The sequence below is a fragment of the Alligator mississippiensis genome, chromosome 9, assembly GCF_030867095.1.
Source record: "Alligator mississippiensis isolate rAllMis1 chromosome 9, rAllMis1, whole genome shotgun sequence".
Classification (NCBI taxonomy): Eukaryota; Metazoa; Chordata; order Crocodylia; family Alligatoridae; genus Alligator; species Alligator mississippiensis.
In genome coordinates this window covers 25,478,448-25,502,281 of record NC_081832.1, presented here as the reverse complement: position 1 = coordinate 25,502,281, position 23,834 = coordinate 25,478,448, and the positions used below count along the sequence as shown (strand labels likewise).

Below are 23,834 nucleotides of genomic sequence, written 5' to 3'. Positions count from 1 at the left end.
TTTCCTCTCCTGCAGGATCATCTTCTCCAGCAGCTGCCAGAGAACTCTCCCTGCCAGCCCCAGCCCTGGGGCTTAGATTTGCCCACTACCCAGGGCCCTGTGTCCTTCCGGCCAGCTGATGAGGGACAGGTGCTAGGGGTGTTGGTCTCAGGATATGGCACTGGCAGTCAAGGTCCCCTGGGTTAATCTGGTATCTTTTAGTAGACCAACTGAATAGTTAGAGAAGCTGGGACAGTGAGCCGTTGTGTTTTGATTTTATGGAGACCAGTTTTCCTTGATTATCCAGTAGGGCTAAGTGGCTTATTTTTATTGAAATTAGAGTTTTTATAAAAGAATTGAATGAAAGAAATAGACATGTTGTTTTGGATATATAAATGATGTGTCACTTGTGGTGTGTGATGGGTTCTGTTGTGTTTTAAGTTTATATGTTTGTTATTTTTTCAAGAGTATAGTTAGAGAAGTATATCTTTGGAAACTTTCAGATTGAAAACCACTTTCTCAGGCTGCGGAAGCACCTGAAGTTGGTATGTCTCTGTGCTGTTTCTGGATAGTAAAGAAGCCAGAGGCTGGCATACAATGCAGGCAAGAATGCCAATCAGTGAAAATGGAAATGGAGGCATCAGGGGGTGAGGGACAGGCTGGGGTGGAGTGGGGGAGGGATGTATCAGTGCAGGTTAAACTGGACAGGTACCTGGGGAGCCAGATGCCTGGCAGTTTTCACCTTGTTGCACCTTAACACACACACAGTGTCACCCATGTCACAAGTTTTGCTTCTCAGAAGCTTGGGGATGCAGTATCCCAGTTACACCTGCACCTATCTCCCTGAAACTTGGCAGGCTATTGGTCTCAGTGGGGGCTACCATCCCTGCAGTTTTTACCCCCCCGTGACTTCACACTTACAAGGGAAACGAGTTTTGCTTTCAAGACTTTGAGATGAAGTTCCCAGAAACCCCTGCACCTATCTTCTTGAAACTTAGCATACTTCATGGCCCGAGATGGGGCTACCATTCCTAAAAAGTTCATCTGAATATGGCAAGAAATGACAATGTTATAGCAGTTTCATGCTTCCCCATTATAGCCTATAGGCAAAACATCAAAACAAAATCAAAACAGGTCGTAAAAGGAAATAAGATTGGTCAAGCAAGACTTACCCACAACAAACCCGTGCTGGCTATCCCTCAGAATGTTGCCATCACCCAGTCTGTTAAGAATGGCCTCTTTGATGATTTTTTCTAAGACCTTCCCTGGGATAGAGGTCAGGCTGATGGGCCTGTAGTTTGCCAGATCCACATTCCTCCCCTTCTTGAAGATAGGCACCACATTGGCCTTCTTTTAATCTTTGGGCACTTCACTAGAGCGCCAGGAGTTCTCAAAGATCTGTGCCAGGGGCTGAGCTATGATGCTAGTTCAGCTCCTTGAGTACCCTGGGGTGTAGACTGTCCAGGCCAGCTGACTTGAAGGTGTCCAGCCTCTCAAGTTGTTCCTTCACAAGGTCAGCATTGATGGAGGGCAAGGAATCTCCCTCACCCAGGACTCCCTGTCCCATAATGGATAGGGGCATCCCGTAGGACTGATGAAAGACCAACACAAAGTACCCATTTAGTAGGTTGGCTTTTTCCTGGGCATTTGTTGTCAGTTGTCCCTTCTGGTTTAGCAGGGGTCCAATATTTCCCTTGCTTTTCCTCTGGCTCCCCACATATCTAAACAAGGACTTTTTATTATCCTTGATACTTGTAGCTAGTTGGAGTTCAGTCACAGCGTTGGCTTTCCTTGTTTGCTCCCTGCAGGTCCAGACCATTGTGGAGTATTCCTCCTTGGAGGTGGATCCCGTCCTCCATCCTTTGTAGGTCTTTCTTTTTAGCCTGAGGAGGTCCACTAGAGCCCTGGGGAGCCAAGGGGCTGCTGTGCCCTTTTGGTGCCTTTCCTCTGAGATGGAATAGCATTAGCTTGTGCAGCAAGGATTGCTCCCTTGAGGAGCAACCACTCTTCCTGAACTCCCCTCCCCTTTGGGTCATGGTCCCTTAGGGCCTCACTGACAAGCTTCCTGAGCTTGTCAAAGTCAGCTTTCCTGAGGTCAAGAACTTCTGTATTGCTGACTGTCTTGCCAGCTTTATGGCAAATGGTGAAGGTGATCAGCTCGTGTTTGCTATCACCCAGCTTCTCATCGATTGTTAAGTCACCGATTAGGTCATCCCCGGTTGCCAGTACCAGGTCGAGCAGCGCTTTACCTCTCCTTGGCCCGTAGACTTCTTGTGTCAGATAAAGGTCATCCATGCAAGAGGAAGCTTTGCAACTGCTTGGACTTAGCCGAGCGCTCTTCCCACGAGATGTCCGGGTAGTTGAAATCTGCCATAACAACCATGGACCAGGAGCATACAGCCTCAGCCAATTCCCTGGCGAACTCCTTGTCTAGCTCCTGACTTTGGGTGGGACATCTGTAGTAGATTCCCACCATCGTGTCCCCTGTGCCATGTTCCCTGCAGATTTTAACCCAGAAAGTCTCCAGTCATCCACCCTGGTCACCAATACCAGCTAGCAGGGACACATAGCTCTCCTTGACATATAGAGCTACACCCCTGCCCCTTTTGTCCACTCGATCTCTCCTGTACAGGGTATAGCTATCTATACCCGTGGTTCAGTCATGGGTGGAGTCCCACCAGGTTTCTGTTATCCCTATGACATCAAAATTATTTGTGTTAAGCAGAAGGACAAGTTCCTCCTGTTTATTCCCCAAGCTCCTGGCATTTGTGTACAGGCAGGCAAGTGTCCCCTTGGGGGCCCCAGCCTTGCCTGCAGATTGTTCCAGGGCTGGGGCAAGATGATTAAGTATAGACCCAGATGAGTCTAGTGAGTTTTAACCTCACTCTTAACTCATGCCAAAGGCCACTCCTAACTCACCCTGTTATAAATGGGTATCTGGATAACCAGGCTTGAGAATCAGAAAAGGTAGTTGAATGTGATGCTAACCACAACACTTTCACAAACACCTTAATCATGCTATCCTGATGGACCAATCTAAGCAGGTTTTGACTTTGGTATTTTGATACATCTGTATAAATCTAATGTCTAGGACAGAACAATATTTTCAGCAAGTTCTTCATGTCCAGTATAGGATAAGAGGAGGAAGAAAGAAAACCTGAATGCTGTCCTGTCTTAGTTAGCTAATGCTTAATCACTAAATAATGAGGCTGCGCAGTACTTCACAGTTTGATCTTCTTCCCACAGGAGAGAGTGCAGAGTCACTTGACATTGATAAGAGCAGGATGATGTCTCAGGGAAAAGGACAGAACCTTAAACTCAACAGTAGAACTTCTTGAAGAACCAACATTTTGATTCATTGGCAGGTCTGAGGGGGGGGAAAAAAAAAGGGTGGGTGTGTGTGTGTGTGTGTGTGTGTGTGTGTGTGTGTGTGTGTGTGTGTGTGTGTGTGTGTGAGAGAGAGAGAGAACATGAAATATATATGTATTTTAATTTTATGGCAAAACAGTTATAAGAAAATTCATTTCTGGTCAAACAAAATGTTGGATTTCATTTTCAAAGTTGTTTAACAATTTAAATCGTCAATAAAATTGAAGTATATTTCAAGATTAAATATAATTTCAGATTTTAAAAAAACAAAAAAAAATTAAAGTGTTGAAATGCTTTGATTTTGTTTTTTCATAATGTTTAGGATTTGGGGTAGAAGGGGAAGGTACCAAACCTATTAATTGAAATCAGCATGAATGATCAAATGTTCTAATTAACACAAAACTAAATTTCTTAGAGAAAAAAAAGTTTTGGTGAAAATATGTCACCAATGTGTAATTAACAGTTAAATATCTTTCAATTCCATTTCATTTCACCGACTAATGGATTGGTAGAAAACAGCAGAGAGGCACCTTATAGACTAACTAATTCAGAAAGGCAAAAGCTTCCATAAGCAACAGCTTGTTTTGTTGGATGCTACAACCCTTTAGGTAACTTCATTTAAATACAAAATACAGAATCATAGAGTGTTTGTACATGTGATGATCATCATGATGTACATGTGATGAAAATGTCATTAGTACGGTTTAATGACATCACGCATTACATGTGCACCAGTTTGGGGGGTTTAGATGAGTTTGTATTTTTGCAAACTAAACTACATCTGGATGTAGTTAGTCTGCAACAATGCATTGCAGCTGTCAGCTTGCCCCCTGGCCCTGGTAGAGGCAGGCAGGCTCTGCAGAAAAAAAGGATTGGGCCCCTCACCACTTCTGCTTTTAGCATGTGCTAGTTGAAGGCAGAAACAGCAGGGTCCCGATCCTTACTTCCTCCCTCCCCCCCCCCCCCCCCAAGGGAGCCTGCCTGCCTCTCCCACAGCCAGGGGATGAGCTACTAGTAGGCCATGTGGCCCCTGAGCTGTGGGGGGCTCCTGTCCTTCCCTCCACAATAGCTGTGTCCCCCAGGGGCTGGCTGGGAAGGCTGCTAGCATGCTGGGTGCTGCCCTGGCTTGGAAGCAGAACCTGGCCCAATCTTGCTGTTCCCTGAGCCCACCAGTCCTTGCTCCCTGGGCAAGCTTGGGTAACAGTTGGATCAGGCTGGATGCTGCATCTGCACTGGGGCAGCACCTGACTTTTAGCAACCCGCCCAGCTGGGCCCAGGGAAGTTCTGCCACTATGGAGGGAAGGACTGGGACCCCCTGCAGCTCAGGAGCCACTCAGCCTACCAGCAGCTCACCCCACAGGCAGGTCCAACTGTGACAAAAGAAAAGAGGATCAGGCCCCTTGCCATAATGTGATGAAAAAATTGATATGGTGGGTTTCAACTAAAACCACACTGTTTCAATATAGGGAGCATAGAATAAAACCCTGAGGGAGAAACCCCTGTCACGTATACAAGTGCCCATAGAATCACAGAAAAATAGGGCTTGAAGGGACTTCATGGGGGTCATCTAGTTCAACCCCTGGCCTGAGACAGAATCATCCCTATCCATACCATCCCAAGAAGATCCTTGTCTAATCTATTACTAAAACTACACAGGAAACCCTGTCATGCAACCACAAAGCATAGCACCTGAGCCTACTGCAGATAAAGCAAGGGGATAATGGTAACCAATGTCCTGCTGATGCAGAGGTTATCAAAATATGCTTGAGAGATCCATGGAAGATGGTTATGCCCACTGCTACAGAGGAAAGCAAAAACCCTCATAATTGATACCAAACAACATGGGATAAAACTCCTTCCTGAACCCAAATGTGGCAACTGTTCAGATCTTTAGCTGAGGAGCAAACTCTATTAGTCAGTAGCCCCACCAGGTTTTAGTCTCAGTAGAAGCACTGGCACACCCCAGACAAAAATCCCCAGCCTTGGCTGCACCCAACATCCAGTGTCTCTGAAGAAGGCAAAAATACCCCATTGACAGGTGTAACAACAAGGAAGGGTAGAATTCTTCCTGGCCCCATATGGCAACCAGCAAAGCCCAGAAGATATTTCTCAAGAGGCCAAATTCATCTCAAGATAGATGATTTATTTAGCTGGATAAATGGCTTTAAACAAAAGAAAGCATCACTGATTTAGGATTTTGAGAAATTTCTTAAATTATTTACTTTGTTATTGTTGTTTTTAAAGAAAAAGCCATTCAATTCCCCTGCAAGGGTGTTTGATCCATGGTAGTATATATTTTTTAAAATGTCACATTGTTCAATAAATCATGGAAACCGAGCATGTAGATTAGAGCATTATGGACAAGTTTATAAATGATTAACCACTCATTTGCAAGAGGGGAAATAAAATATTCAATTCCAGCCAAACAGGCAGAAATTTGATCATTTTACCTGATGAGAAAAAAAAGGATGGGTCTTGAAATTTGTAACACTGTGTGGGTCTGCACCTTGCTGTTCACTAGTCTGAAGAGGAAATATGGCCTTCTTTAAGACACTGATCTAAGAACAAAAAGAACTGCAGTGCTTTGAACTGTGTATCCTTAAACAAGTCACTCTGTGCATCAGTTTGTCATCTGTGAAATGAGGATGATAATAAATCTTCCTTAGCACTAAAGAGTCATGAGCATCAGGCCATTAGCAATTCTGTGGTTCTGTGCCATAATGCTCACTACAAGTAGACAGTCTCATGTCTAAAGACTGCAGTACGAGTCAGGAAATGTAAATTTTGTTACTGACTCTACTGCAAACTGAAAGTACTTGGGTAAGACCATGTGCCTCTGCTTTTAAATGGCCATGTGGTACCCACTGGGCACATCTACACATGCACATTTACTGCCTAGTAACCTAAAGTACTGCACAGTAACCAAAAATTACTGCACAGTACAAGCATGTGTCTACATGTGCATGCCCATACTGCACAGTAACTATAGTGACTTATGCCGACATGGGCATAAATTTATGCTCACTTAGTTACAGTGCACTTACGTGTAGATCCATTCATGTGCAGTAATGAGGGAGGTTCCCAGCTGAGTCTCCCCAGCCACTAGAAGGCCAGCCAGAGACCAGCCCCAGGGCTCCTGCCTGGTCTCCACTTCTGCTTCTGGGCTAAGCTGCTCTCTGGCAGCCCCTAGCTTCAGGATATAAAAGCCTGTAGCCATTTTGTGCCTTGGGGCACACACTCCAGAGAGCTGGCAGGAGCTGCTTGCAGCTGCAGCACCCCAGCAGGCTCCATGTGCCCCCCTGGACAGTGAACAGGCTGTGTTTGATGGGTCTGTCCCCCTCCAGAGCTGCTGCCTAGCCACAGGTGAGTGCTGCAAAGGTTTGCAGTTTGCTGCACCCCTTGCCCAGCCCTGTGATCCCACCAAGGACAGCACCTGCTCCCCACTGCTGCTCAACCCCCACCTCTCTTTTCAGGACCATGGTGAAGCACCTTGGCTGCACAGCTGTGACTCTGGCCATGCCTTCGTCAAGGTGCTGCTCCCAGGCCTCCAGGGCCAGCATCACAGGGCCAGCCATGCAGGGGCCCAGTCAACTGGTATGGGGCATGACACCCTCCTCCTCCCCCCCACCCATGTCTAGCACCAACCCTGTCCATGTGCAACTGCCCATCCAGGGTCCCAGGGACTCAAAATGGACCTGGGAAGAGGTATGCACCCTTGTGGCACTGTGGGAGAGAAGAATGTCCTGAGGCAGTTCACCCAGGGTGACACTCAGGATGACACTTAAGTGACCCATTTATGAGGCTCTGGCAGCTGGAATCCATGCATGGGGCCCCTCCTGGTCAGCATGGCAGTGCTACATTAAGGTCAAGTACCTGTGGGCCCACTGGGTGGCTGTGACCAGCCATAGTCATCAGTCCAGTGGGGCCTCCAGAACCATGCCCTTCAGGTGGGAGCTAATGTGCATTCTGGCTCCCAAGGGAGGTGGTGCTCTCCCCTACCCTGGGGATCTTCAAGAGGAGGTTGGATATGCATCTAGCTGGGGTCATCTAGACCCAGCACTCTTTCCTGCCTATGCAGGGGGTCAGACTTGATGATCCTTGGGTCTCCCAGCCCGAGGTAAAAATCAATGCCCCCCTCCTCCTGGAAAAACGCCCTGACCACCAGGTCACAGGCTATTCTGGTAGGCAGCACTACATTGAAGCTGTGCCATAATGTAAAAAATAATAAAATATTTCTTGGGCCAGAAAGAAAAACTAGAAGATGAACCCTGACTCTGTCCTAATAGTTAGGATATTCACCAGGGAGGAGGGGGACCTGGGCTCTCCGCATGCCAAGAGCTATGTCTGTATTTGAAATTAAATAGCGACTAGATTAAATGCACAAAGCATGTTCCAAACCCTGATCTCCCCCCTCCCAGGAGAATGTCCGAACCACTAGCCTAGAAACTCAAGCATGGTTTTGACATAATGAATTTAGAATTGTTTTCTACACAATGACATGGTTTCTACAGGAAGGATGGAAAGTACCCCAATGTACACAAATCAGCCTCATATATAACCTGATAAGGGAGACCTTTTCCAAGGAGGGCAAATTTGACACCTCCCCCCCTACCCTAGGCTAAAGAGGACAGAGAACCTAGTTCAATATCCTGAGTACTTGACTACTGTATAAAAAGATGGTCACCATTACAGCCCCATAGGTTTTGAGTGGAAGTGGCTGACACTGCTGTGTTTTGTGCAGAGCCCAGTCCTGTAGGCATAAGTGAAGCATGTTCTGAACATGCTGACCAGATTGGACCCCTCAACTGTGTCAGTGGGAGAACAATCAGTTTGAGGAACCTGATTTGGCTTGGGCATGAAATAGATACTAGTCAGCTCAACTCTGTCAAGGTGGTGGCAGTGATAGGCACGAACAGAAAATAAACATCAGGTAGCTAAGGAATTTTACTATCAGAAACAGAGGTACCTACAGACTTTAAGTGGGTGTTTGAAGGAAATTAATCTTGAGTTTATGTACTTTAGTCATCTTGTGAATCTATACGTGGCATGTTTTCCTGTGTGGTTTGGCCATGGTAGTCTTGGGGTTATTTAGAAAGTTATTAACCATTATTTTTTCATAACTTATGCCAGGTGGTTAATGGCAGTAATAGAGGCTGAGTTCAAATAGAACAGAGTGATAAATCTCGGGAAACACAATGGAATTCATGAGCAAATAATGAGTAAAATATAACCTCCCTCTTCCAGTAACTCTGCCAGCTGTCCATCTAATTCTTCCATCCACTAGCAAGAATGTCTCACAGGTAACTATACCTACTTCTAGTCTACAGCAGTAAGTAGGTATAAATGAAGTCTCATTTTCCAATGCTGTTCCAAGTCCCAAAGAAGTTATTTGTCCAGTCTCATGGGGAAGTACAACCACTTAACTCAGTTAAGTGACTCCACTTAATCTAGTGGGGCTTACTCGGAATCTCAGCAATTGCCCTCAAAGTAATCTTATTTGCTGAAACTTGCAAGGAAGTCCCTGCAAAAGGGACACTGGAGCATTTAGAATACTTTAATAATCTTCTAGCTACTCATAAATTAAGACCTTTCCTTGCCCAACCTTCAAAAACCAAAGTTTATATGTTTATAGTTACTCCAAATGTTTGCTATATAATTGTGACTAAATAGGCAATGCAAATGAAGCTTCTAGGACAGTAATTCCCCCTTTTTCTGATATAGTAAAGATGTTTTTGCCCTCAAAAGCTTCTAACCTAGTTTTTCTTTTATCTCTTTTAGTGGTTTGCAGCCCTGGGATACAGGCCATATCCTTCAGGATATCCTGGTAGGAGTGGTCTTTCTTTTGAAAGTGTGGTTTTTAAAGTGTGCCTTCCCCATGCAGGCTTTGTCTAACCCCATCTAAACACATTCAAATGAAATAACATTTTAAAGTTGCTAGCTTTGCAGTTAAATAGCAGTGATGTTTGTTATCTGTGGCCACCTGTGAGTAGGCAGGTTTACCCGCTGCTCTTCATCCCATTGGAATTGCAGGGACCTTTACCTCATCTTCTCTCCCTCTCACCTGCTACGTCTTTGATGTCAAGTAATTCTTCCAGAGTATAGATGGTATCTCAGGTGATTGTAAGATAAGGTCAGTCTTCCGCAGGGCTCTGCCACCCCTATGCCCTACCCCTTTCCTCTTGGGTGATGAGTCAACTCTTCCTGTCGGCACTAAATGCAAGTCGCTGGTTCTTGGTTCCTTTCCAGCCCAGCTTGGCTGTGGTCTTCACAAGTGGTTGATGACTGTATCCTCCTAATGGATCTTTCCTTAATTCTATTAGGGGTCGCACCCAGAGAGTGGTGGTGGATGGGTAGATATCAACCAGGAAAGATGTGGCAGTGGAATTCCACAAGGCTTGGTCCTTTGACCAGTGCTACTCAATGTCTTCATCAGTGACTTGGACAAGGGCATAAAGAGCACCCTGTCCAAATTCACAGATGATACCAAATTATGAAGCAAAGTTAGCACACCAGAGGGTAGGGAACAGATTCAGGTGGATCTGGACAAGTTGGAAAAATGGGCAGAATGAAATAGGATGCAGTTCAACAAAGACAAGTGCAAAGTGCTGCACCTGGGCAAAAAGAACCACCAACATACTAACAGGCTGGGGGATGACCACCTCAGCAGCACAGCAGCAGAAAGGGATATTGGAGTCATAGTTGACTCCAGGATGAACATGAGTCATCACTGTGATGAAGTGATCAACAAGGCTAACCACACTTTATCGTGCATTAGCAGATGCATGGCAAACAGGTCCAGGGAAATGATGCTTCCTCTCTATGTGGCACTGGTCAGGCCACAGCTGGAGTACAGCATCCAGTTTTGCGTTCTGCACTTCAAGAGATATGCAGAGAATCTTGAGAGGATTCAGAGGAGGGCCACTCATATGGTCAGAGGCCTGCAGGCAAGGTCCTCTGAGGAGAGACTGAGGGACCTAGATCTCTTCAGCTTTGCACGAGAAGGCTGAGAGGTGATCTTGTGATCGCCTATAAATTCATCAGGGGAGGGCAGCAGGGAATAGGACATGCTCTATTTACTAAGGCACCCCCCAGAGTAACTAGGAACAATGGCCACAGATTGACAGAGAACAGATTTAGGTTGGACATTAGAAAGAATGTCTTCACAGTAAGGGTTGCCAGAATCTGCAATGGGCTTCCAAGGGAGGCGGTGCTCTCCCCTACCTTGGGGGTCTTCAAGAGGAGACTGGAAAAGCACCTAGCTGGGGTCATCTGACCCCAGCACTCTTTCCTGCCCAGGGCAAGGGGTCAGATTTGATGACCTACTGAGGTCTGTTCCAATCCTAACATCTATGAATCTATGTCCCTGAGTGTTTCACCCACCTTGTGGTAATCTTCCTTCTCTCTGAGATCTGTGGATCCTGAGGACAAGGGGTCTCTGCCTGCCAATCCCAGGGTTCTCATTCCAATGTCGTACCAGGTCTTAGGTGTTGACTCTCTAGCTTGATTAATCAAAACTCAGGTGTGCAAGGCAAAACAGAACAGCTGATTCAAATCGAAATGAAAATGGAAATGGAATGCTGTTCCATCAAAACCTCAAAACTCAAGGAAAAATGGAATGGTGCTGTTTTGCATATCCCTGTTATCTAGTAATCCCAGGCTAGGGAAATATGCCAGGGGAAGTCAGATCCTTCGTCAAAACAGTGAGGGTGTTTGGACACTGTTCCAATGTTTCGATAGATTGGGCTGGGAACGGGAAGTCATTCAATTCGGATCCGGATTCAGCCTATTCAGATGCCAGCAATTCGATTCAGAGCTCTGAATCATTTTTTCCACTTTGATTCAGCCGAATCAGCTTCAAAGGTTTGGAGCTGACTCGGAGCCAATTCGGAGATGGCCATAGGGTATAATAGGGAATCAATGAAATATCTATAACTTTGTTATTTCTTGTCTGATTCAGATGAAACATGCAGGAGTGGTAGCATCTGCTGAGGGCATGATGTCTACCAAGTTTCAATACAATAGGTGTAGGGGTTTCTGGGAAAATGTACCTCAAAATTCTGAAAGCAAAACTTATGTCACGTGTATGTGTTATGCCACAGTGGGGTGAAAACTGAAGAGATGATATCCCCTGCTGAGGCCGCAAAGCCTGCTAAGTTTCAAGGAGATGGGTGCAGAAGTTTCTGGTTAACCGAACCTCAAGCTGCTGCCAAGCAAAACTGGTGACATAGGTGACACTGTGTGCATGTGTTAAGGCATAGCAGGGTGAAAACTGCAGGCCTGCTAGGCCCTGCTATGGCCACAAAGCCTGCCAGCTGTCAAGGAGATAGGTGCAGGGAGAGTTTGGCTTCTGGGACCCTGTATCTCTGGCTGCTAATAGGTAAAACTCATGACATAGGTGCTTGTGCAACTGTCTCTCTTAGGGCACAGGGGAGTGAAAATCACTACTGCAGGCCTGCTAGGCCCTGCCAGGCCACAAAGCCTGCCAGCTGCCAAGGAGATAGGTCCAGGGGGACTTTGGCTTCTGGGGCCCTGCACCTCTGGCCACTAATAGGCAAAACTTGTGACATGCTTAGGTGACACTGTGTGCGTGTTAATGTTCCCTCACTAGTGCTGGGGCCTCTATACAACATGGTTGTGTGCCCCAGTGAGGTTTCCTCCTCCCCTACAGCCTCACTCTGGTCTACCACTTTACATGGCAACAGGTAAAATAACTTAGTAACTGACTGAGCACTAGCAGTAGCACCAGAAGCATCTCAGGTAGCCAAACTGTCAGAGATCCCTTCTTTCCTCTCAAGTAGGAGCCGCTTCTTCTCTAGCTAGTCTGTTAAGGTGTGCTGTCACTCTGCTCTCTTCTCTACTGTGATGTGTTTATTTACTATGAATTATGAATGTGAAGTGTGCCTCTGTTGTGTGTTTTCTTCCCTCTGTGTTCTGTGCATGCACTGGACTCTGCTTTGATTGTTAATACCTATATATGGTGTCTTCTTCTGTGATGTCCTATTAAAAATGTGAATGTGTGACTACTACTATACTTCTTGTTCTTCTTCTGTGTTGTAATGTGTACCTAAAATGATACATCTCCTTCTTCTAAAACCATGAGTTTTGTGTTAATCTCAATCTGAATCCGACTTGTGTTATCATCAGTCTCCATGTCAACTAACTATAATAATATTAATAACTACTACATATAATTTGACTCTTCTTCTATGAATATCTGATTTTTCTTCTCCTATGTGTGTATAAGTGTGCGCGTGCACACACACACACACACACTCTGTGTGCTTCCCTGCAGAGTGATGGATCACGCTGGCAAGGAAAACACTGAGCTTTCTTTTTTCAAAGTTTGAAACAAAAAAAGAAAGCAAATAAATTGAAAGAAATGAATTGGATAATATTAAGTAAGGAGGTTCTAAACTAAGCTAAACTAAAATAAAATAAACTAAGCCAAATCTTATCCAATCCTTCCTAACAACAAAAAGGAGCAGGCAAGTTGTAACTGACTGACTCTATGAAGCAAGCTAGGCAGCACAGTACCTTTCTGATGCTATTGCTCAGACAAAACCAGCTCACAAGAGGCAGAGCAAGCCTGCAAGGAGGCTTTTATGCTGGTTCTATGTCCCTCCCCCCAGACACTAATTGGAAAGGCAGTCAGAGAGAAATCATGCTTACTGGCTACCTAGACATGTCAGTCTTTCCCTATCTGCTGTCCCTCCCCCGGGTCCCCCTCCCTCTAACTTTCTATTTCCCTATACAGACAGCCCTCTAAATCTCTGAATTGCCAAATACTTTCCAAATCATTTCGGAAGTTCCAAGTCTATTTGGAAAGCCAAAAGCAGCTAGCAATTAAATTCAGACTCGTAGATTCAGCCTCTGAATTGTCCAAATCTTTTCCGAATCCAAATAGTGGTTCAAAGCTTTGCACAGCCCTACTGGGCAGCATGGTATTCCTGGACTTGGCCAGGTAGGTTGTTTGCTTTTTTCTGTAGTTCACAACCAGCATGCCACCACTCATTCAATTTTCCTTGGTCTGGCCCCTCCTGAGGGGGTCTAGGAGGCGTCACTTTCCAGCCCCTGCTACACCATCTTATGAAGCGTTACAAACCCAGTTACCATAAACTTTCAGTGAAAATGTTATACAGTTACCCAGAAGGTAATGCTCATCTTAAAAAACAAAAAGCTTGTCCCTTTAGGGTCCAGCTCCAGCAAGAGATGCTTGGGCAGAAGCCTGTCATACCCTTGTGAATCCAGGACCCCAGGGACCCCCAGCAGACACAGCAGACCCCAACCTTAACCCCCAGCACAGCCAGGAGATAAGTGGGGCCTGCAGTGGGTGGAAATTAGACAGTTGTGGGAGGGAACCCATGGTTCTGGCCTCCACTCAGACAGGGCCCCTGGCTCTCAGCTGTGGGGGCTGCCTGACATGACTGCAGGCACATGGGATCAGGAGCAATGACACCTCCCATTGTGAGGTTTGCTTCATATTGGAGTCTCTGGAGTGCTGGTCAGGGGAGTTCCAGACTGCAGTGCAAAGGCTGCATGCCATCAGGGATGATGAAGAGGAGACTGACTCCTACCGCCAGGCTCTTCACCTGAAGAAAGAAGACTCCTACCCCAGCCCAGGAACAGGGCTTTTCTAGGAATCCATGGAAGCCTAGGGTCTCCAATGGCAGACTAACTTGCCTGTACACAAATGTCTGGAGCCTTGGGAACAAAACAGGAGGAAGTAGTCCTTCTGCTAAACAATAATGACTGTATGACTCCTAGGGATAATAGAGACCTGGTGGGACTCCACCTATGACTGGACCACAGGTATAGATGGCTATACCTTGTACAGGAGAGATGGTGTTGAGAGAAAGGGTGGGGGTTTAGCTCTATGTGAAGGAACAGTACACCTCCCTACAAGCAGAGATTGGCACCCAAGGAGGGCAGCTTGTGACCCTCTGGGTTAGAATGAGAGAAATGAGGTGAAGGGGATATAATGGTCAGAGTCTACTACAGACCTCCAAAATCAAGAGGAAGAGCTTGACTACAAATTCACCAGGCAACTGGCCAAGGTTGCATGCTCTTGGTGCATGGTTGTCATGGGAGACTTCAACTACCCGAACATCTAATAGGAAGAACAGCCAAATCCGATTGGTCACAAAGCTTCCTCACATGCATGGATGAGCTCTACCTGTCTCAAGAAGTTTACCAGCTGACAAGAGGTAAGGTGCTGCTGGACCTGGTACTGACCAAAGGTGATAATCTTGCCAGCAACCTAAGAATCAAAGGGAAGCTGGGAGACAGTAAGCACAAGTTGATCACTTTCACTATGTATTGCAAAGGTGGCAAGTCAGTCAGCAATGCAGAAGTCCTTGAATCTAAGAAAGCTGACTTTCATAAGCTCAAGAGGCTAGTTGTTGAGGCCCCGAGAGGCCATGATCTGACAAGAAGGGGAGTTCACGATGAGTGCTCGCTCCTAAGGAAGCAATCCTGAAAGCACAAGGGAAGTCCATTCCAGCCTGTAGGAAAGAGTAGTAAAAGGGTTCAGCAACCCCCTTGGCTCAATAGGGAACTCATGGATCTCCTGCATCTAAAAACAGAAGCTTATAAAGGATGGAAGACAGAAAACACAACTAAGGAGGAGTATACTGCACTGGTCCATACCTGTAGGGAGCAAACTAGGAACGCCAACTCCAACTGGCCACATGAAACAAGGGCAATAAAAAAAGTCCTTCTTCAGATATGTGGGAAGTCAGAAAAAACAAGGGAAACATTGGATCTCTGCTAAACGAAATGGGGAAGCTGATAACCAACACCCAGGAAAAAGCCAATCTGCTTAGTGATTACTTTGCTTACTGATTCCCCAGGTCTCTGATCGCTTCCTCCAGGTCTCTGATCATTTCCCCAGGTCTTTCTTGGGGGTGCAGGCCCCAGGATCTGCATGCTGGGTTTCAGCAGGCTGCCACTGCAGGCTGGGGCCAGCAGCAGAACCAGTCTTCCTGGCTGCTGCTGGCCCCAGCCTGCAGCAGCAGCAGCATCCTGAAACCCCGGGTGCAGATCTGGGGCCCATGCCCCCCACCCCATGAAGAGCTGGGGAAACGATCAGAGAGCTGGGGAACCAAACCAGGACCTAGATGGCAATATCAGAGCAGTCCTTTCTCCCTCTTCCTCCTCAGTTTCTGTTTAGATGCAAGCAAGCCTGGCATTGAAACTCGAAACATTTCAAAAAACTTTTGTAATGTTTCGAGTGCCCTCATTTCATTTCGAAGCCATTTCAAAGCCTTTTGCTTCATTTTGATTTTGCTGTTTTGAGCTCAAAACAGGTTGAAACAGCTTTGAAATGACACACCTGTTGAAGTTTTGCACAGCCCTAGTATTTACCTTCCTATTTACAAGTCATTAAAATATATATATGTACTCTCACTTCCTAGGGATAAATCACCTGAAAAACATTAATTACAACTTTGAAACTGCCAAGCTTGCCTAATAATATATTGGCATCCATTCATTGTTACTAATGAATGTTATGAAACAATTAATTTTTAGCAATTGAAAGTTTCCCATGGAAAAATAAAGCATTGGGAAATTGTCCGCCCCACACCTCTGGTCTGTAGTGTAGTGAAATGGGTTCTTGAACATGCAGAGGGCATTCTCCTAAAACCAGCACATTTTACAAGCAACCTGGCATAGGAAAATGATTCATTTTGATTCAGCTTTCCAGCAGTCCAGGTAGTATGCATGAGCATTACAGGACCATCAATTGATCTATCAAAGAGACTAATCCATGTTTGGTCAAGGATTGGTGGGGGAACGGTCAATGATTTTCTTTTGAGGAAGTTTCATAGATTTCATAGACATTAGGGCTGGAAGGAACTTCACAAAATCATTGGATCCAGCACCCTGCCCAAGGGACAGAAAATTAGATGGGGTCAAAGGATCCCAACAAGATAGGCATTCAAATGTTTGTTTGTTTCCCCCCCCCCAAGAGAAGTGACCAGAGTAGGTGCTTGCACCACTTCTGGAGGGAGTCTATTCCAGGGTTTGGGCCTTGGACAGTAAAGAAGTTTTTCCTTATGTCCAGTCTAAAATGGTTTTCCAGGAGTTTGTGACCACTGGAGTATGCTAACTATGGAACAAGAATGAAAAAAACCAAACATTTAATAACATGTAGAAACTGTCCTGAAAGAGTATAAGCCATATATAGAAAGATAATACAATGAAGTGGTGGAACAACATCATCTGAGAAAAGTCTGTTTCAAGAATCCTATGTAAGTAAACAAATTAATAAGTTAAACAACACACAGTATAGACTATACTGTTGTAAAACGATCTATATTGTTGTAAAACATTATAATTTTAAAAGTTGTTAATGCAGCTCTGGACTATTATTTATTTAAGATATTTGTACCCTGCTTTTCTGCTTGCACTAAGCACTCAAAGTGGCATAGGCTTAACAATATATATTTAATTACATAATAGATAAATAATTAACCATTTCAACCCAGTAGAATGAATTTAGTACTCTAGCCAATGGTGTAGGCCTGACTATACTTCCCTTTGGCTCTTGCAGTCCTAGGGCAACTGAGCAGCAAGTTGAGCAGCCCTTCTGACAAGGCGGGGAAAGCAAGCTCCTGCCACTTTTCCTTCTGATGGATGAGGCCAGACCACAATAGGCTAAAATAAAAACTTCCCCCCCCCCCCACACACACACACACTTTTGTTGCAGGAACTTGGTAGCTCAAGTGAAATACCAGATTTGCAAAAAAATGGAAAGTGAAAATGTTGAGCTGCCAGGTCTGGGGGAAGAAGAAACAGGATCCCCACTTTCAAGATCACCGTCACCAGATATGCAATTGACCATCAGTAGCTGTTTAAGACAGTCATGCTTTTTATCAAGCTTTGTGAACAAAATGTCAAAAGAATATCAAGAAGAGACTTGGGGGTCATCATTGACCACAAGATGAACATGAGCCTGCAGTGCAATGCTGCGGCTAGTAAAGCGACCAAAACGCTGGCTTGCATCCATAGTTGCTTCTCAAGCAAATCCAGGGACGTCATTCTCCCCTTGTACTCAGCCTTAGTGAGGCCGCAGCTGGAGTACTGCGTCCAGTTTTGGGCTCCACAATTCAAAAAGGATGTGGAGAAGCTTGAGAGAGTCCAAAGAAGAGCCACATGCATGATCAGAGGTCAGGGAAGCAGACCCTACGATGACAGGCTGAGAGCCCTGGGGCTCTTTAGCCTGGAAAAGCGCAGGCTCAGGGGTGATCTGATGGCCACCTACAAGTTTATCAGGGGTGACCACCAGTATCTGGGGGAACGTTTGTTCACCAGAGCGCCCCAAGGGATGACGACTAGGTCGAATGGTCATAAGCTACTGCAAGACCGTTTCAGGCTGGACATAAGGAAGAATTTCTTTACTGTCTGAGCCCCCAAGGTCTGAAACAGCCTGCCACCGGAGGTGGTTCAAGCGCCTACAGTGAACACCTTCAAGAGCAAACTGGATGCTTATCTTGCTGGGATCCTATGACCCCAGCTGACTTCCTGCCCTTTGGACAGGAGGCTGGACTCGATGATCTTCCGAGGTCCCTTCCAGCCCTAATGTCTATGAAATCTATGAAAGAAAAAGCAGATGAGACATCAGCTCAAGTTATATTTGCAAGTGGTACACCTCTTTCCATAACTGGAAAAAAAAAACAAAACAAAACCACACACACCCCAATACTGGAAGGAACGTTACAAACTGATTCACCCATCATATAAGTTACCATCATGTTATTGCTTATCACATTCTCTCTTAGATAGAGAATATGATGGAGTTCAAACAAGGATTGGTCAAGCAGAATCAGTGACTCTGATGTCAGATGGATGGAAAGGAAATCCTTTATTGAACATTATGTTAGCAACACTGGACCAATATTTGCATGGGCAACTGGTGCCTCTTGAGTCAGGGGGGGCACGTGTCCCCCCTAACACCAGTCAGCGACTGGCAGGGGTGGAGGAGTACCCTAGTGGCCAATCCCACTGACTGAGAAGGGGAGAAGGGGGGTTGCCCACAGCCAGTCGCACTCACCAAAATGCAGCCATGCGATTTCTGGAAGTCCCACAGCCTCTTCTGAAAGCAGCACGGCCACTTTTGCTGGTGGTCCCGATTCCTGGCCAGCACTCATAAGGAGGGCACCAGTGTTCCCACCTGCCCCCCTGCCCACCAGCTAAACAGGGAGCGTGGCCTGAGAGGGGGTGCACGTGTACCCCTGTGCACCCACTACACCACTGAATATTCCTGAAAGCAATTGCTACCAAATCTTCTCATCATACAGGTGAATACATAGCTAAATTACTGAGTGAAGACATTTGAAGTGCAGGTCCCTCCGTAGTACAAGCCCTTGTAACTGATAATGCGAGTAACATGAAAGCTGCACGGCAAATATTAAAGGCAAAGTATCCTCATTTAATAGTATTTGGCTGTCTTGCTCATGGGTTGAATCTTCTGGCAAAGGACATACTAAGTGTGAATACAATGAAGATAGTATTGGCAAACTGCAAAGTGATTGTGAAGTTATTAAACAATCATCATGTTGTTAATCAGATGTTAAGAAATTACAGAAAGAAGCAGGGAAAGGAAAGTGCAATTTTATTACCAGGAGAAACTAGATGGGGCTTGGTGTGCTTCAATAGATGACAGTATCCTAGATTATTCCCGTGAACATTTGGAAGCAGATTCTTGATAATGATGTGTCCTGGTTTTGAGTTCAAGGAGCATTCAGTTTGCTACTAGCAGTTTCAGTGGCTATCAAGAAACTTGAAGGAGATACACCAAGCCTTTCAAATATTCCAGAGATATTCAGATAATGGAATGAAAATGTAATTGAGCTTTTGCCTTCTTCACCTCTATCCAATAAAAAGAAGTAAAATAAATGTTTACTACAAAATCTGAGTTTTGCTCTCATTCAGTTCATCTGGAAGCAAACCTTTTGGGTCCTCAACACAGAAGACAATATTTATCAGAGGATGAATTATCTACTGCTCTCGATACAATTATGGAAGTAGCTAAGAATGCCCCCAACATTGATGAAATAGCCACGATGACAGACATTGCCTAGTACCACACAAAAACAAAAAACAAAAAAAGGAAAAAAAAACAACAAAACTTTGGACCCAAGACATCATTTGGTGGGCAGCAGAGAATATATCTATCACGTGATGGAAGGAATACTGTAACACCCAACCATTGTCCAGGATTGCTCTAAGGATCCCAAGCATTCCACCAGAAGCAGCTTCTTGCTAACAGAACTGGAAGGCATTCAGCTCAATCAAGACCAAAAAAAGAGAAAGAGACTAACAAATGAACACACCGGTACGCTCATTTCTATTTCTCAAAATCTCTTGCCTCTGGAGAACCAGTCAGAAGTACAACTAGCGAAGAAGATGCAGTGTGACAAGTTGCCCTTGATCATGGACTCTTTCACTAAAGCATGGTTTTATCAATGAGAATGTGCTTCAAGCAATTCTGAATCAGATTTGCCTCCATCTGATTCTGAAATGGAACTAATAAGTAATGCAAGTGATCCTACAGATAGTAACAGTGAAACTGGAGGTGCCACAATGACCGCAGTGGAAGAGAGTTAAACTGCTGAAGTAGATGAGTGGACAACCACGGCATACCTTGCACAGTTCTTTGGATGTGCTAAAATTAGTGTCAGTTTTCAGTGGGTTTTTTTTCCCTTAAATTTAACCAATGTAAGGGAAGTACATGCTATTTTGTATTATCTTTACATTTTTACAGATATTCCAATAAAAATAAATTTATTTCCACATAAAGCTTTGAATTTGTTTGACTATAATATTTAAACCACATTAATTGTGCTGTGTTTATTTATTTTTTTCCTAATCAAAATATTTCAATTCAAATACTTGTGGCTACTGGGACATAAAATTAACATGGGGGTACTTTAGTTTTGTTTACTAAGTATAAGTCAAATAAATGCCAAATCAGATCACTATTTAGGGCATTGGAAACATTTCCAGAAAATTTTCCAATTAAAAAAAATTTCTGGAAAACCCACATCTCTGCTACAGACACATCTATGAGATTGCCTTTGCCTTTGTTTCTCTTCTCTATATGAAGCTACTTCACCCACTTAAATATGCTTTTTCCATGCCTTGGTAGTTTCTAGAAATTCAAACATTAAGCAAAGTGACTTTGCCCAAAGAAATACAGCAAATCTCTGGCAAGGCCAAAAATAAATCTAGATCAGCTGATGCCCAGGCTTATACTTGAACCATATCTTCCACTTCTCTGGCAGTCATCAGTGTATTAATGAGCAATACATAAATACTAATACATTCATCCTCACAACTTCTGAGATTAGTTGAACTCCTGAACATTAGGAGTTCCTTATCTAGAACTTTCCATAGTAGACCTCAAGCACTTGACAAAGGAGGTCAACATAGTTTCCCCCATTTTAAACATGGGGAAAATGAAACAGATGAAATAACTTGTACAAGGTCATCCAGGGAGCCCATGGTAAAGCCAGATACTGAATCAGTACCTCTATAATCACATTCCAGTGTATTCACTTTCAAGACATCCTCTACTTGACAATGACTTCCTGCAGTAAAAGGCCTTTACAAAGGAAGCTTTTTTATAACTATATTGTCTCCACCCAACTCTACAGTTTGCCACCAAAAAATGAGCTCATTCTACAGCAAACCTGAAGATAGAACATCTCAATAGACAAAGACCTTGAGAGCAACAGAGGGCTACGTACCTGGAATGTCTTCATTGCCTCTGGTTGGGCTTGGAGCATGGAGAGGAGCAGGAGTAGATGAGCAAGGTTTATTTTTCAGTGGCAGCCTTCAGAACAGTGGGTACATAAACTTTGCCATGTAGAGAAATTTGGAAAAGCCAAGCTTTTACTTATTCAACGCATTTCTGTGAACCATTTGATAGTATCAGGACAGGCTTCCTGCCTACCACCTTCCTTTCTTCAGTCTGCTCCTATAATGGAGGTAAATCCCAGTTAGTCATTTCACAGTTTGTTTCTGTGGAAAGCTACATGCTCAAAATCAGCACTATGGAGATTTTACTGTATGATCCAGTGCATGGGTGAGATGGACTTGGGAAGAAGGGAAGAAAAAAAAAAACAACAAAAAAAAAAAACAAAAAAAAAACAAAAAAAAAAAAAACCCCTGGCATTTACAATTATTGAGGGGAAAAAAAGGGCTAACAAGATGAGTAGAGTATAATAGTTGCTGCGATTCTCCTGTCTATTCTAGGGGACTGTAGGTAGTCAGGCCCTAAGGGCAGCTGTGTTGCCCCCAATGGCCATCTTGATCCTTCATGACTGGCATCTCAGGGTTCCACCCCACCATCTCACCTGCCATGTCTTAATGGCAAACGAAAGTGGGGAGGATGTCCTCAGAGGCCAGTGAGCTTTGGGAGTTCTTCCTACCTTGGCCGCACAGTCTCCCCATCACCAGGGCTCCAGTCCCACTGCCTTAATTGCTTCAAGGGCTAGAATCGTGGCCTCTGTCCTCCCTTATAACCACACTCATGACTTTCAGGTAGCACTTAGTATAGTTTCAGAGGGAACCCCCAACATAGCACTTGGCCCCTCAGGCCTTAAAACTTTGTCTGGGCTTTGACCTTCCAATTTTGTGTCTCTTCTGGCTGGGGCCTTCAACCCCAGTCCACTGTCCTAGACACTGGCTCCTGGGCCCAGCCCTGGTATTGCCCTCTTGGGCTCCAGGCCTGCTTACTCAGTCTTTTTAGCTGTAGGCTCTGATCCCCAGTTCACAGTCTTGTCCATTAGAAACAGCGGCAGCACTGCTGCAGGCACTCCCTGCAGCCTCCAAGCCTCCCCTTACAGCCACTACCAGTCATCCAGTGTAAACTTAAACATGGGCATAAACTGATATCAAACTAAAATTCACAGACCCACCCTGGGTCTGTCACGCCACAGATATAATGAATGAACATATAACAAAAAGAACTCTGCTTCAATGCCTGGTGCTGTTGCACTTCCTTCAGCTGTCCTGAGGTTGGGAGCTCCTTTGCTATGGCAGGTCAGAGCCAGTCTGAGGCATCAGTGATGGTCCTGGCGCCTCAGTGATGGTCCTGGCCTTATAAAACCCGTAGCCACATCCCACTGGGTCCCACCAATTCCTCACCGGACTGGTTAATCATAGCCTTGCTTGTGCTTTCTGCAACAACATTATAGCATGAACATCTTTTCCTTCTCAGAAGATTCTCCCCTCCTACTCCCCTCCTCCCACAGCCCACTTACACAAAGGAAAATCTGGATTTAGGAGGAGGAATTATTGTGGCATTTTTTGTTACTGCTTGTTGAGTGAAGCCATAGAACAGAGCAACAATGAAAGTATTACATAACAGAGCTATCACCTAGGACAACAGGCTGAGTTTCACATTGTATTTTGAACTTTGATGTTGGGGGTTGCAGAATCAAAAAGTTACCTCTGGAAAAATAGGGAATCAAGCATTGCTAAGTTTAGCTGCATCACTCCCAACAAGAATTGCTCAGCTAAATCCTTGCATCTGGCTTTGAAAATTTCAAGGTATGTGCTGTAGTGAGGTATCAAAGCCTTGTCCTTGCTGAATACACCTTTGATCAGAGCTGAGAGAAATGTTTGCAACCATGTGAAACTTGATGATTTTGAGTTTCATTACACACTTGAAACCCAGACCATTTTCATCAAAGGCTTTGCTAAAGTTCGCCAACCTTTTGACAGAACCTTTGATGGTTTATGGTTTTGCACTGTGCGTGAAAAAAAAAAAAAAAAAATCACAGTTTTGCTGGGTTTTTGAAATGATGTGAAAGTAGTTTTGATTGAATGTAGAAAGTTTGGGATCAGACAAAACTCAGCTGGCCAGATTCTTTACCAAGTTAATATTCCTTTATGCTGCAATCTGGCTGCAGAGGAGGATTCTGTTGGAAGCAAGTGTTCTGGGCTTGCACCTCTGGGTTTGTGTCTCTGTCTGTGTCAGTGGTGGGAGGGGGAATCTGTTGTGGCTGGGGAAGGAAGCAGTAAAGCTTTTTTCCGCCCAAGTGGGGTCTGATAAAGACCCTGGATCAGTTATAGAACTTGGAGCTGCCTGTCAACAACACTGAGCTGCATCAATGCTAGGGCTCCCTGATGTTCTCCCTCCATCTTTTTCAACTGGTGACAGAAAGAATCATGTTAAGAGGGCACAATGACTAGAGACTTACCAAATACACAAGTTCATGGAAGTTGTACAATTGGCAGTCTCCTGTGAAATAGCCGGTGCCCCATGAAAAAGCATAGAGAAGCATCTATGTTCAAAAAGCTGGCAAAGAGCCTGCAAAAAACGATCTCCTAGAAGGCGGGGGGGGGAAGGGTGATAATTACTGAATTAACAAGCCAGGCAGCTCCAGCTAGGGCTTTCAATCAATGCCTGGGAGGGGTGGGACTTGTGTTGCCCCTCAGCCAATCAGATGCGTGTGTTTGGGGGGGATAGTGCTTTG

General features: G+C 44.9%; 1 long non-coding RNA gene across 2 annotated transcripts in view; it reads right to left on the bottom strand.

The window, feature by feature from the left end:
• LOC109282432 (uncharacterized) overlaps positions 1 to 23,834 on the bottom strand; it is a 107,335-nt gene that overhangs the window by 66,557 nt on the left and 16,944 nt on the right. For both annotated transcript variants that reach the window (XR_002089406.2, XR_009464350.1), the window contains exon 2: positions 21,099 to 21,328. This is a non-coding gene — a long non-coding RNA (uncharacterized LOC109282432). The remainder of the gene's footprint in view (positions 1 to 21,098; positions 21,329 to 23,834) is intronic.